This window comes from Camelus ferus, chromosome 14, assembly GCF_009834535.1.
Source record: "Camelus ferus isolate YT-003-E chromosome 14, BCGSAC_Cfer_1.0, whole genome shotgun sequence".
In the NCBI taxonomy this organism is placed as follows: Eukaryota; Metazoa; Chordata; class Mammalia; order Artiodactyla; family Camelidae; genus Camelus; species Camelus ferus.
This window is the reverse complement of record NC_045709.1, coordinates 49,527,555-49,539,687: the sequence shown is the minus strand read 5'-3', so window position 1 is coordinate 49,539,687 and position 12,133 is coordinate 49,527,555. Positions and strand designations below refer to the sequence as shown.

Below are 12,133 nucleotides of genomic sequence, written 5' to 3'. Positions count from 1 at the left end.
ATATTTACACATCACAAACATAAGCACAGTAATACTATAAATAATCCAATCACCTCAGTTTTCCTTGGACCACCAATCTAGGTACTGATGTCATAGGAAATATCCTTTTACTTTGATGTCTACGTCTCTCTTCTGGGCTCTTTGTCTCTCACTACCTAATTATTCAGTCCTCTTCCTTCACTTCCACTTCTTGTCTTCTATGACCCTAGGTCATATGTATCTCTTTTCAGGACAAGATGGCCTCCCAAATGGAGGAAAAGTTTCAATCATTTAGAGTAAAACTAGTAAATATCTACATAAAGCAGATTAAGTAGTCCTTTGTGGAGCAATCTACCTCAAGAAATGGTTTCAAAATAAATTCCTTCAATATTTTTACTAAGTGAGCCTGATATATTTGAAGGGAAATAATGATGTAACACTTATCTACTCATTTGTACTATAAGTTGAGACTATTTAAAGTAATTATGATAATAGGATTGTAGTCTCCATGGAATCTAGGGGAAAAAAGAACTCAAGAGCTAGGACTGGTAAATATGTTTCTCTGAGTAGTTATCCTGGGCACTCAGAACAATATAATAGGTATAGGTTTCATACTAAATGAATATACTGGCATTCAAGCTTATAAATTCATCTTTTATGAATTTGGCTAATGTGAGTTAGGTCACCTGAGCAAAGTTAACTTTGAACCTGCTGTACAGAGGGCCAGAACCTGTATCACGATGCATCTACTAGGACATCAAACAATACAAAGCTCTGCCTGAGGCCTCAGCTGGCTTCTTGGATTCTGGTCCCTAACTTTGGTAGTAACCTCAAGTCTCCCTCTGCATTGACTTCTATAGTAAACATCTTGTGTAATTAATAGTTTTATGGATCAACTTTCTCTCTTTGAATAATTACAGTATATCTACCATGTATTAGTTATGGTAATGCTAACTGCTGTAAGACACAAATCCCAAAATTCTAGTCATGTAACAGGACAATCCACATTTTTTTTTTTCATGACACTCCAGTGCAAATGTTCCTGGTGGGGAGGTGGTGTGCCCCATTCAATTAAACACGGTCCAAGTAGATGGAGGATCTGCCATCTTCATCATGTGGCTTCCCACCACAGCAAGGAAGTGACAGCTGCTCCCATTCCACTGGGGCAAATCAGTCACATGCTCATAGGTTGATGAAAGGAAGAGAGAATTACGAAATGTAGTCCCTGCTGGGGTGGCCACTTCCCAGCAACAACTCTCCATCAAGGAAGGAAAGTATGAAATCTTGGAAGAACAGCTAGCCCTCTCTGCCACACTCCACAGCAAGACAGAATGTTCCCAAGGACAAGAGAAACGTTAATGTAATCATTAAAATCCTTTGCTTTGCAAAGTAAGCCTTCGATGCACTATTTTATCCTAAGGACAAGGCACGCATCTTATACTAACAGTGAAAGTTTAAATTATGAAGTACAATGTTTAGATTGCTTTCAGTATACAAGCTGATGGCCAGTTCTGACAAGGAACTGCTGAATTTCATTGGTGCAGACAACTGACTCATATAGACCTAACATGGATTTTTAATCTGAATTATCTATCCTGGTTTTACTACAATCTAAAATAGATAAATAAACTAGTCATAATATAAATCTAATATGAATATGTTTTTCTTTTTCCCAAAATTGTTTCTAATTGATTGGAAGAAAAAAATTTGCATTTTCTGGACATACAATAAAGCAGAAAAAACCTCAAACATTTACTTTACAGTTTTGGGATGGACTTGTTCATAGAAATGTTCAGTGGTGTCAAAAGAGATTCCATGTGATGTATCAAGTTACAGAAAATATCACCCAAAGATAAATATATACATTACTTAGCACATGGTACTTCAGAAACACAGAAATATTTAATGGGCAAAAGATAGCCCAAGTAAATATTGAAGCTACTTTTCCATAAAAGGACTTGAATTCTGTTTTAATATGTAATCTAAAGTGTGTCCAGTTTTCTTAATGTGATTTTTCCTTGAAGGTGGTTTGACTCAAAATTCTATATTCAATGAAATAAAAACCAAACACAGAACCACACAAAATGTTTAAAAACAAACTTTTGATTGCAACTGCCTCTATCTATTATGTTTAATTACTACTGTTACTTTATAATTTTTGTTGTAATAAACTGAATTTCTGTCAATCCTATAAATAGATCTGATGGCTAAGGCTTTGAGCAATAATATGACCAGTTTGGTCAGGGAGAAGAGTCTTTCCCAAGGAAAGACCAATGTCACATCTAATCAAAGAAGCAGGGTAAATGTTGTGAATGTCAGGGTTTAAGAGCAGAGGATGGATTATGCATGAATGTGAGAAAATATCCTATAAGATCTAGCTGGATGTTTTATTAATTTACAGTTAGCAAGGGGACCTGGATCTGGTCTGGGACAGTGAACCTAAGTATGTAAAGATGATCAGGGAAGATTCTGGGGCTGCCAGCTTCCTTTTGAAAGCTACAGGTATTGAGCAGCTAGAGTTAGGATGTTGATACAGTAACAGAAACAGTCACCTTGATTAGCAACTACTCTGTGCTAGGTACTATTGGAGGATTAACATACATTTTTATTAAATTTCAGAACAACCTTTCAAGGAAGATTTTCTTATTCCCATTTTGTAGATGTGGATTCTGAAATGGAAGGAGGTTGAGTGTTCAAGACCACATAATTATTTGAAGGAGAGGCAGGATTCAACCCACTTGTGTCTGACCCCAAAGCCCTTGCCCTTTTCCCTAGGCTAATCCTCTTCTTTCAGTGAGGTATCCACAACAAACTTTTTGGCTCCGTAGACGAGTTTATCATCACACTTCTGCAGACGTCAGTCGGTCTGGGTCTTCCCCTTGCTCTGACATCAGTGACTGCCCCAGGCATAGCATTTCACTGCACACCGCAGCAATTATTTATGACTTGGAAATTTGCAGCCTGGGGCTGGTTTACCGGAACTGTTTTGAACAAAAACAAAAGGAACTCTCTTCTCAGTTGCTCCAGGATTCTTTGATTCTTTGATCCAAAGGAACCCGTTCTTCTATAGGAGAGGTGGAGGAAGAGTAAACACAGAAGAAAGGCCTTTTCCAGGCCAGTGACCTTGCTTGTTTTGTGTGAGTCTAACTTTCATACTAAATCTCATCAACTTCAGCAATTTCTTTACAGTTACTTAAAACTGCCAGTGACTGTTGTGGTGGGATAGGAGTGGGTGGAGAGAAATGAGGGGTGAATGACATGGTCTCTAGGCACTGGCAGGTGAAACCTGCACCATCTTCCAAGTCGATTTACATTAAATCTTTGTCCCTATAATGATGAAAGAAATTAACACCTGGCATGGACATACACCTACAATGCTGCCACCATCTTCCTTATCACTTTTCTAACTCTGACCCATTTTTTAAAGCTCAAATAATGCTTCAACTACTCCAGGAATCTTTTCTGATCTTTTTATACTGAGGGCCAGGGTTCCAAACTATGCCCTCACGACAGCCTATTACCACATTTACCAGATTAGCATTCCAATCAGTATTTGTGCCTGATAATAAGTTAAAACAAAGCGCAGGTACTATGTTTCACTTATCTTAATACTGCCAGTACAGTACAAAAAAATAAATCCTGAAAATTCTCAGTGTTTGAGAAGACCTGAATTGAGTTTCATTTATTTATACAGTAAATATTTCATGAACACATACTACATGAAGATACAGGGAAGAGAAAAATCAGACACTGTCTGCCTTGCTGTTTTGTTCCTGAGTCCCATCAGTTTACGAAGGGATGGTGACTTAAATAAAGTGAAAGCCACAAAGCTGATTCTTCACCAAGGAAAAATCAAATAATTACAATAGTAACAGTCCTGTAGGAACCATCCTAGGAAGATACTCTATTTCAGCATGTACATACCAGATGAACAGTTTGTATTAAGATTTGACACCTGAAACCATTCAGACTTGTCTAGAGAACTGGTTTCTTTCCTTCATTAAGCACAAATAGTGCTGCTATGAACATTGGGGTGCATGTGTTTTTTGAATTACATTTTTCTCCAGATATGCCCAGGAGTGGGATTGCTGGATCACATAGTAAGTCTATTTTTAGTTTTTTAAGGGACCCCCATACTGTCCTCCATAGTGGCTGCATCAATCTATACTCATACCAGTAGGAGGGTTCCCTTTTCTCCGTACCCTTTCCAGCATTTATCATTTGTAGATGTTTTAATGATGGCCATTCTGATTGGTGTGAGGTGATACCTCATTATAGTGTTGATTTGCATTTCTCTGACAATTAGTGATGCTGAATATTTTTTCATGTGCCTATTGGCTATTTATATATCTTCACTGGAGAATTGCTTGTTTAGGTCTTCACTTCATAACTTACTTTTAATGGCTGTGTCATATTCCATTATATAGCTATATCAAACTTTATTTAACCTTTCCCCTGTGAAGGAAATTTAGATAATTTCCTTATATAATAATACTAAAATTAAGGGATATAAAGGTCTTGATATATGTTGCCCAATTTTTTTAAAAAAGGTTGTAGTCCTTGGAATCCCATGGACACTGTGCAAACATGCCATTTCTAGCATTGCACCATTGCTAGCATTGTGTATCAACACTTTAAAATATTTTGATAATTTGTGTTGGTGGAGTTCAGAATTTTCCCACATTCATCCTTTTCCACTTTTCTATTTAGTTCCATTTCTATATAGTTCCCAAAACATTTCCTATAGATGTATATGAATGGTTTCTTAAAAATAAAATATTAACCTTTTGTAATATTCACACTGATCTTTTTTTCCCCATGATTTATCATTTGCTTTGGCATTTGGTCACTTTTTTATAAAAAAAAGTTTTACATGCTAATGCTATCAAATATATCTCTCTTTTCCTCTATAACTTTTTCATTACTGTTAAGTTTAGAATAATGCTCCTATGCTAGAGATCAGATAAATGTTCACCTATTATTTTTCCTTTCTTAAAAGAAAGACTTTCACCCAGTCATCAATCTGGAATTAATTTTCTCCAAGATATTTAGTTAGTTGTCTGAAGACTATTTATTGAATAATTCATTCTTTCACTTGCTGATCTATAATAAGATCTAACCATACAGTATAATAAATATGCTATTTATGTAAAAGTTGTTTATAGGTCTATATATCAATCATCTGTGAATAATCCTTCTCAAGTTCTGTAAGATTTTAATTGTTATATTTTTGTATGTTTTGGTAAGAAGCAATAATAATACTGATTGCTAATGTATGTTGAGTGCTTGCTTACTGTGCAGAAGACATAACAGTAAATCATTTCCATTTGTTATAATTTTTAAGGCTCTCAAAACTTATGAGTTTCTGGGAAGGTTCTTTTACTGCTCTTTTTTGAAAGTTGTCTTAGCTATTCCTGCCTTTCAGAGGAACTCCAGAATCATTTTGCAAAATTCTGTAAGTTTTCTTTGGAATTGTCAATTGATATTTTTACTAAATTGTCAAGATTCCTTTCTGGATGAGTGCAGCAGGATTGGCTGAGGCTGGGATGCTGGGGCCAGGGACGCAACAGGGGCATATGAGGAGCTTTCTACAAGTGGGGAGCAAGGGAAGAAGGAGGCTTGGGTACCGAGAGACAGCAAAGAGCAGAGCTGTCCAGTAGAAATATAATAAAATATATAATATAAAAGTAAGTACATAAATTTGGACTTTCCAGTAGCCACATTCAAAAAGTAAAAAGGAAACATGTGAAATTAATTTTAAGAATATATTTTATTTAACCCAAGCTACCTCAAATATCAACAATCAATGAGTTACCAATATGAAAGCTATGAGACATTTTAAATTCTTTTTTTGTATTACATATTTGGAATTGTATGAGTATAGTTACAGCACATCAATGTGGGCTAGCCACGTTAGAAGTATTCAGCAGCCACCTGTGGATGGTGGATATCCTCTTGGACAGCACATGTCTAGAGAAAACCTCAAATCTTGGGAGGATGACAGGGAAGGGAAAGGTAGACTAGAAACAAATCTTCAAGGTGAAGCCAGCTGTTCCACAGGGTAAAAAGGGAGTGAACTTAGAGAGAGTCCTCAAAGAAGGGACCTAAACCTAGATCCTCTTTTTAAAGCATCTACTACTTGAGCTAGGAAGAGTAATGGTGCTTGTAGTAGTGTCCATCATGGTTGGACAGTGATATTGCATCTTCCTATCTATTGTGTAATTTCAGTGTGAACAAATAGATAATATGGAACTAGGGAAAAACTGGCACATTTTTAAAGTGGGTTTTTAGGTTTGTATATACTTAGATGTTTTCGAAAGTGTCATGGGAATGAGAAATGAAAAGTTTGAAAAGCATGTTTCAAAAATGTGAGAGTATTTGAGAGAAAAACTTACCTTCTTTTTGTTTGTTTAGGAAGAGGTTATGAACAATTTATCAATAATAGAACACAGGGAAATATTTCTTTGTGCATCTCTGGAGAAGCATAAGAAAATGGAAGTTTGTTTACTTATTGTGCATCTAGGATTTCACAAAAACAGATACAGAACTAAGAAATAAATGTATAGCTTTCTGCTTATAAAGTCAAGTCTAACGTTTTCAAGAAACGATGGTGATCAAATAATATGTCATTGAAAATGAAGATTCTTAATGCTGTAATCTATTGTCTCTGGTTAGAAATCTCACATCTGTTGAAAAGGGTGAAAAGAGGCAGAGCAGATGTCTTCAGAAATATTGATAAAAAAAAATCTGAAAAGAGAAAACGGCCAGGCTGTGAAGAAGAGCAGGTTATATCAGCAGCAATAGTAGGGGTAATAGGTTTGAACAGATGGAAACATTCGCAGTCATTGCATACGAAGCTGGTTCAATCTAATATAACTTTATTTTTTTTAAAGTTTCTGAAGATCTCATTGACTATGGAATCACTATTCCATCTGACTTTTTCAGAAACTTAAAAAAAAACCTTATATTAGATTGAACTACATGAAATTGCCATTTTTGAGGTAATGAATGGTACACTCTCAGCAATTTCATACAGTTAAATATATAAGGTGTTGGGAATCTTATATTATCAGGAATGAATCCAGTACAACATTGAACACTGAGTTATATTACACATTGAACATTGAGTTATATTATATATTTTTGCCTTGTTTCCAGGCTTAGGCAAGAGCATTTATTTTCTACAGGTAAGCTGAATGACAGCTATAGGGTTTTTTGCAGATGCCTTTTATCAGGTTGAGGAAGATTGTTTCTGCTTCCTTCTCATTTGTTAAGACTTTCTATCAGGAATAGGAATTGGACTTTGTCAAAGGCTGCTCATGTCTATTGAGAAGAACATACAGTTTTGTCCTTTTTTAATTAAAATGGTATATTACATTGATCGACTTTCAGATTTTAAGCCAACCTTGCATACCTGGGATAATTTCCACTGGGTCATGCTGCACAGTTCTTTTCATATGTTGCTGCTTATTTCCTTTCTTTAATACCACGATTGTGCAAAATCCCTTTAAAGCAAGAAGGGTATTTAATAATTGATTCCTACAGACGATTAATTTCTTGTTTCCAATATATTCTAAATCAATCGTGTTGGAAGATTAATGGGAACATCAATAGCTGTTCACTGCTGTGACTCCCTGCCTCCCTCACAAACCTGAATGTCTTTGTCCTGTGGATTTTCCTTTTCTTACCCATCTCTCAGTGAAGCTTCTTCCACATGCTGTGGGAGCAGAAGGGCATTCTGCTTCTCAGAAAGTAATGACTTTATGTTAGTAGTCTTAACTGAAAATAGTCATTTTTGCACAGTGACCTGATGCCTTGTGTAATACATTCAAAATGTCTTAACCACTTAACTGATTTCCATTTACTTCGTGGTTCAGCTGCCACTCTATTACCTCTGTAAACAGGCTGACCATTGCTCATGGCATGTTAAGCATTCGTGGGGAACAGGCTACTCTCTGGTGTACTCACACATGCCGTTCCCACTAGTTGAGTTGTATGCTAGCAAGAGTCAGTTGTTTTTGTTTTGTTTTGCTTGTTTGTTTGTTTTGTTTTCCCAAATCAATAGAGCTTTTATTGCATCCTTAAAATATCACAAATGGATCTGAGGAGTCATCTGGCATCTTGCTGTTTCTGTAGCCGGGCAACTTAGATTTTATTCATCAGCCTGCTGAACTGTTTGTTCCTTTTACAGAAACATAGATACCATCCAAAATTTTTCTGATATTCTTGTTTTCAACTGTCATGGCTTGCTGAATCAAAGCAGCTGAATTTGATACCAGTTCAATGTCATCTCCTTCAAGAATTAACCCATCTTTCTGGGCTTGAGATACTGAACAAGCAGCACTTGGCCTTATCCGAACCCTGCGGATGTATTTTTCACCCAAGAAATTCTGGATTTCAACAAGAGAAACATTCTCCTGAATAATGACATTGATGAGGAAGTGAGCATACACAGACCTCATCTTGTAACGGAAGCCCAGTGTAACACCCTTGATCATGTTCTGTACATGACTACTGATAGTGCGAACAGTAGCCAGTTCTTTTCTATTTCCCCACTATTTGTCAACCCAGAGCCTCTTCTTTTTCTTTCCAAGGAAACTGAGTTCTACGTTGATGTGATTGAAGTCCCTCCGCATGGTGCCTCTGGGGCCCTTCATAATAACTGTGCATCCCTTCAAGGTGATGTAGACATTTTCTGCAATGTCGACAGCCTCATTGCTGAGAATGGTCTTCATTCTCACAGTAGATGCAGAGAAGAGTGCAAGAGTCAGTTGTGCAAGTTTCTTAAACTGTTTATTCCAGATGTACTTGTTATTGTAGTTAGATAACTTAATTAAATATTTAAACTGATGAAATGTGACAAGAAAGAGATTTTCCATGGGAAATAGCTTTAGAATATTGAAAAGACACTGCAAAAAAGAGGGATTTTAAAAATTATATTGAATTAAAGTTTGGTAAGGTAGCTATAAAATATTGGGAAAAAATTAAAATTTGTGATTCTGCATTACATTTGTTCTTTCAAGTATTGGTAAGTTCTAGTTTCACTTAGAATTTCAGAAATAACTCTGACATTCACAGATAAGTCTTTATGGGAGTTGTGCAGAGAATAGGTCCAATCAGCACACCCAAATTCAGGAATTCAAAAGATGTTTGTTCTACATCAGAAGACTGGAAAATGAGTGTGTAACAATATTAAGTTAAATGCAATGTATATATACACATATATTTCCTACATTAAATGACTTTTTCAATAAACTATGGTCTATAAATCCTAATTGTGTCACTGTGTCAGATAAGAGGTCTTGCACTAAACCTCCCAACAGCCCCATGGTTTGGAGGTTGGTGCCATCATTTAACTATTTTATGTCTAGTATTGTATTGGCTACATAATATGCCTTCAGTTTGGAATGAGGAACAATAATAGAGTATGTGATTTAAGAAAGCAAACTGTGCTATTTTTGTTTACTTCTATAATTTGAATGTAAGGAAAAATATGTTAGGACAAGTAATTAAATTTCAACTTAGATGCATCTGTGTCCCTCTCAAGGGTAAAGAGTTTTTGAGGATCATGATGAGCTACTAAAGCTTCTTTGTCAATGTCAATGGTTTTTGGAAATTGAGGTGCAGAATAAAATAAGAAGACAAAGAGATCTGAAAGCATGAACAAATGATGAGAGATAGGGTTAATTTTTAATTAGAAATAAGACTCTGTGAAAGCAAATTGCAAACCAGTGAAAGAGTCAAGCTACCCCACGGTAATAAGTAATAAACTCTCGATGAAAAAGAGAGTTGGTCTGAGAATCCATTCTTGTGTCATTGCCCTATTATGTGGAGAGATATTCATCAGGAGCCAAAGTCTTTTTTTTTTTTTTTTTTTTTGTGGCTCTGATTATTCTTTTTCTGGCAGTAATTTGGCCAAGGTTTTTTGGTAGGTGTATACACTTGAGAAAAAGACCATTTTGTTAGATGACTTCCTTCCATTTAATTAAGAATAAAGCTTTCAGTTTCACTGCAATCTGATTAGACTGCTATCTTAATATGATAAAGATAGGAAATAAATGTTTTTCAAAAAAGACAACTTTCTGGGGACCAAGAAAAGCCCGCCTTTCCCTCCGTTAAACCTCCATTAATAAATAACGTGTGAAGAAGCAATAACAAAGCACTCAGTGTTCCCTTTAGAGGCTCCTTAAGAGCCCAGTCTGTCTATAAGAAGCTTTCTTTTGCTAATGCAGGCTGAATCACTGACAAAGGCCAGTTTTAATGGTCTGCTTCAAGACTCTAATCCCTGAAAGGGAAGCATTTCCTTGGATGGCTTTGTAATGTGCTTGTCAAACATTTTAAACCATTTAACAGAAAGAAGCATTGTGATGACAAGACACAACATGGCCAGTTCTTTGGATGCATCTGCCAACAGAGTAATGCGATGATCCTTTTGGGCTCCAGCAGCTCAGTCACAAATGCAAACTCACGTGTGGAATACATCTTGCAACTTGGTTTTGATGTTTTGCCTACTAAATGCTTAGTTTCTGTCTGGGCTTACTGGCTTCCTTTGCATCTGTTCCCTTGCAGAATATATTATTGATGTCATATCCTAAATAATATTCTTTCTGGTTAATCTTAAACTTCTTTTGGAAGGCCAATAGAGTCATATTATTACAAACATGTCTTATTATAATCTCAAAACAACACTGGGACATTGAGAAAGAAAACCGGATGGAATCTCCCTTTCTCTTGCCAGTTGAAGATTCATTTTCAGTAACTTCTTTCCAAGCCAAATACAGTAAAAACCCTGTAGTTAGTTTCTCTCTAGGATACTGAATCTAATACCAGTTTATTCAGGGGATTAAAGTACCTATTGTTCTGACTCAGCAATGCATTTGCCTTACGACTGCCAAGTATTGCTCTATAAAACCACATTAACCACACTGTCCATGATGATTGCTGGGCTTAGATACAACTTACGATATCAAATGGCACTCACTCTTAAGAACCAAAAATGATCAATATTTTTATGCATCTTTTAGATAAATTGAAAAAGAAGGATGAGAGAAAAAAGGCTTTAGATTTACTTAGACCAGAAACTGAGTCCACTTACATTTCTAATACCTTGTTAATTCTCACACCATCTGCAAGAACTTGAAGGGAGAAGGCAACATTTATTACTTCTTGCTGTTGGTTACAAAATACAGAGAAGAGGTGGGGTAGTAAACTTTAGAGCTGCCGAGTTCCCAGAAATGCTCTAATATCATCAACGATTTCTTTTTTTTTTTTTTTTTTGTCTCTTTCCTTTTCCTCTTTTTTTTTTTTTTTCTCCTCCTTCATTTTCCCTATTTCTTTTCTTCCCTTCTTCTCTGGCTTTCTCACTCCCATTCTTTTCTTCTCAATGGAACCCTCTTTTCTTCCCACATTGCCCATGAGTAGTGAGTATTGCTTAGTCCTTAGGAACATATAGGACTCAACTGGCTACCGACCCTAGGGACTAGCAGAGCCTCTCCTGCCTTCCTCTTACTCTAATAATCTGTCAAAATTCCCTCTGACCTAACAATTATCATTCGTGGAGTTAAGAGCAGTAGAAAAAAAGTGTTCTGGAGTCTAGTGTTGCAAATAAGAGCTTAATAAAGGCATTTAGAAATTATTTATAATTAAGAAGTTATTAATGCAATATCAATCACTAGCTTTCTCATTTTCTTGAGAGGGCAGAAAGAACTAGAACTTGAACATAATTCACGGTTGATCTTATCTATGTTTGCAACCTTTAGAGAGCAAGTTACTAATCCATGGCTTTGTGAGTATCATATTTGAAAAAGAAGCCTGCAGATCTACTAGCTTTATTCTCCAGATTTTGCAGGAAGGTCCTCAGAATCATAGAATAGTGTCAAATAGATTAATCTCATACCTAGAATAGGCTTGCTTCATGTTGTAGGTACTTAGTACACATTAACTGATGAAAGAAATAAACTACAAGAGGGTCATCATTCATATGTTTTGGTGTGAGAAACAAATATGGACAACGGCTGCTCTATCCTGTATCCTGATCATACTTGGCTCACATTCATATTAATATCAGTGTAATATTCTCAAACTAGACTGAAATTCCAATTTTTCAAAATTGGGATTGATAACTTAGTGTAGGTGTCAGTTGAGGATAATGCCT

At 36.0% G+C, this 12,133-nt stretch overlaps 1 pseudogene; it reads right to left on the bottom strand.

The window, feature by feature from the left end:
• Nucleotides 1–8,131: 8,131 nt before the first annotated feature.
• LOC102508687 lies at nt 8,132–8,720 on the bottom strand (annotated as a pseudogene).
• Nucleotides 8,721–12,133: the final 3,413 nt, after the last annotated feature.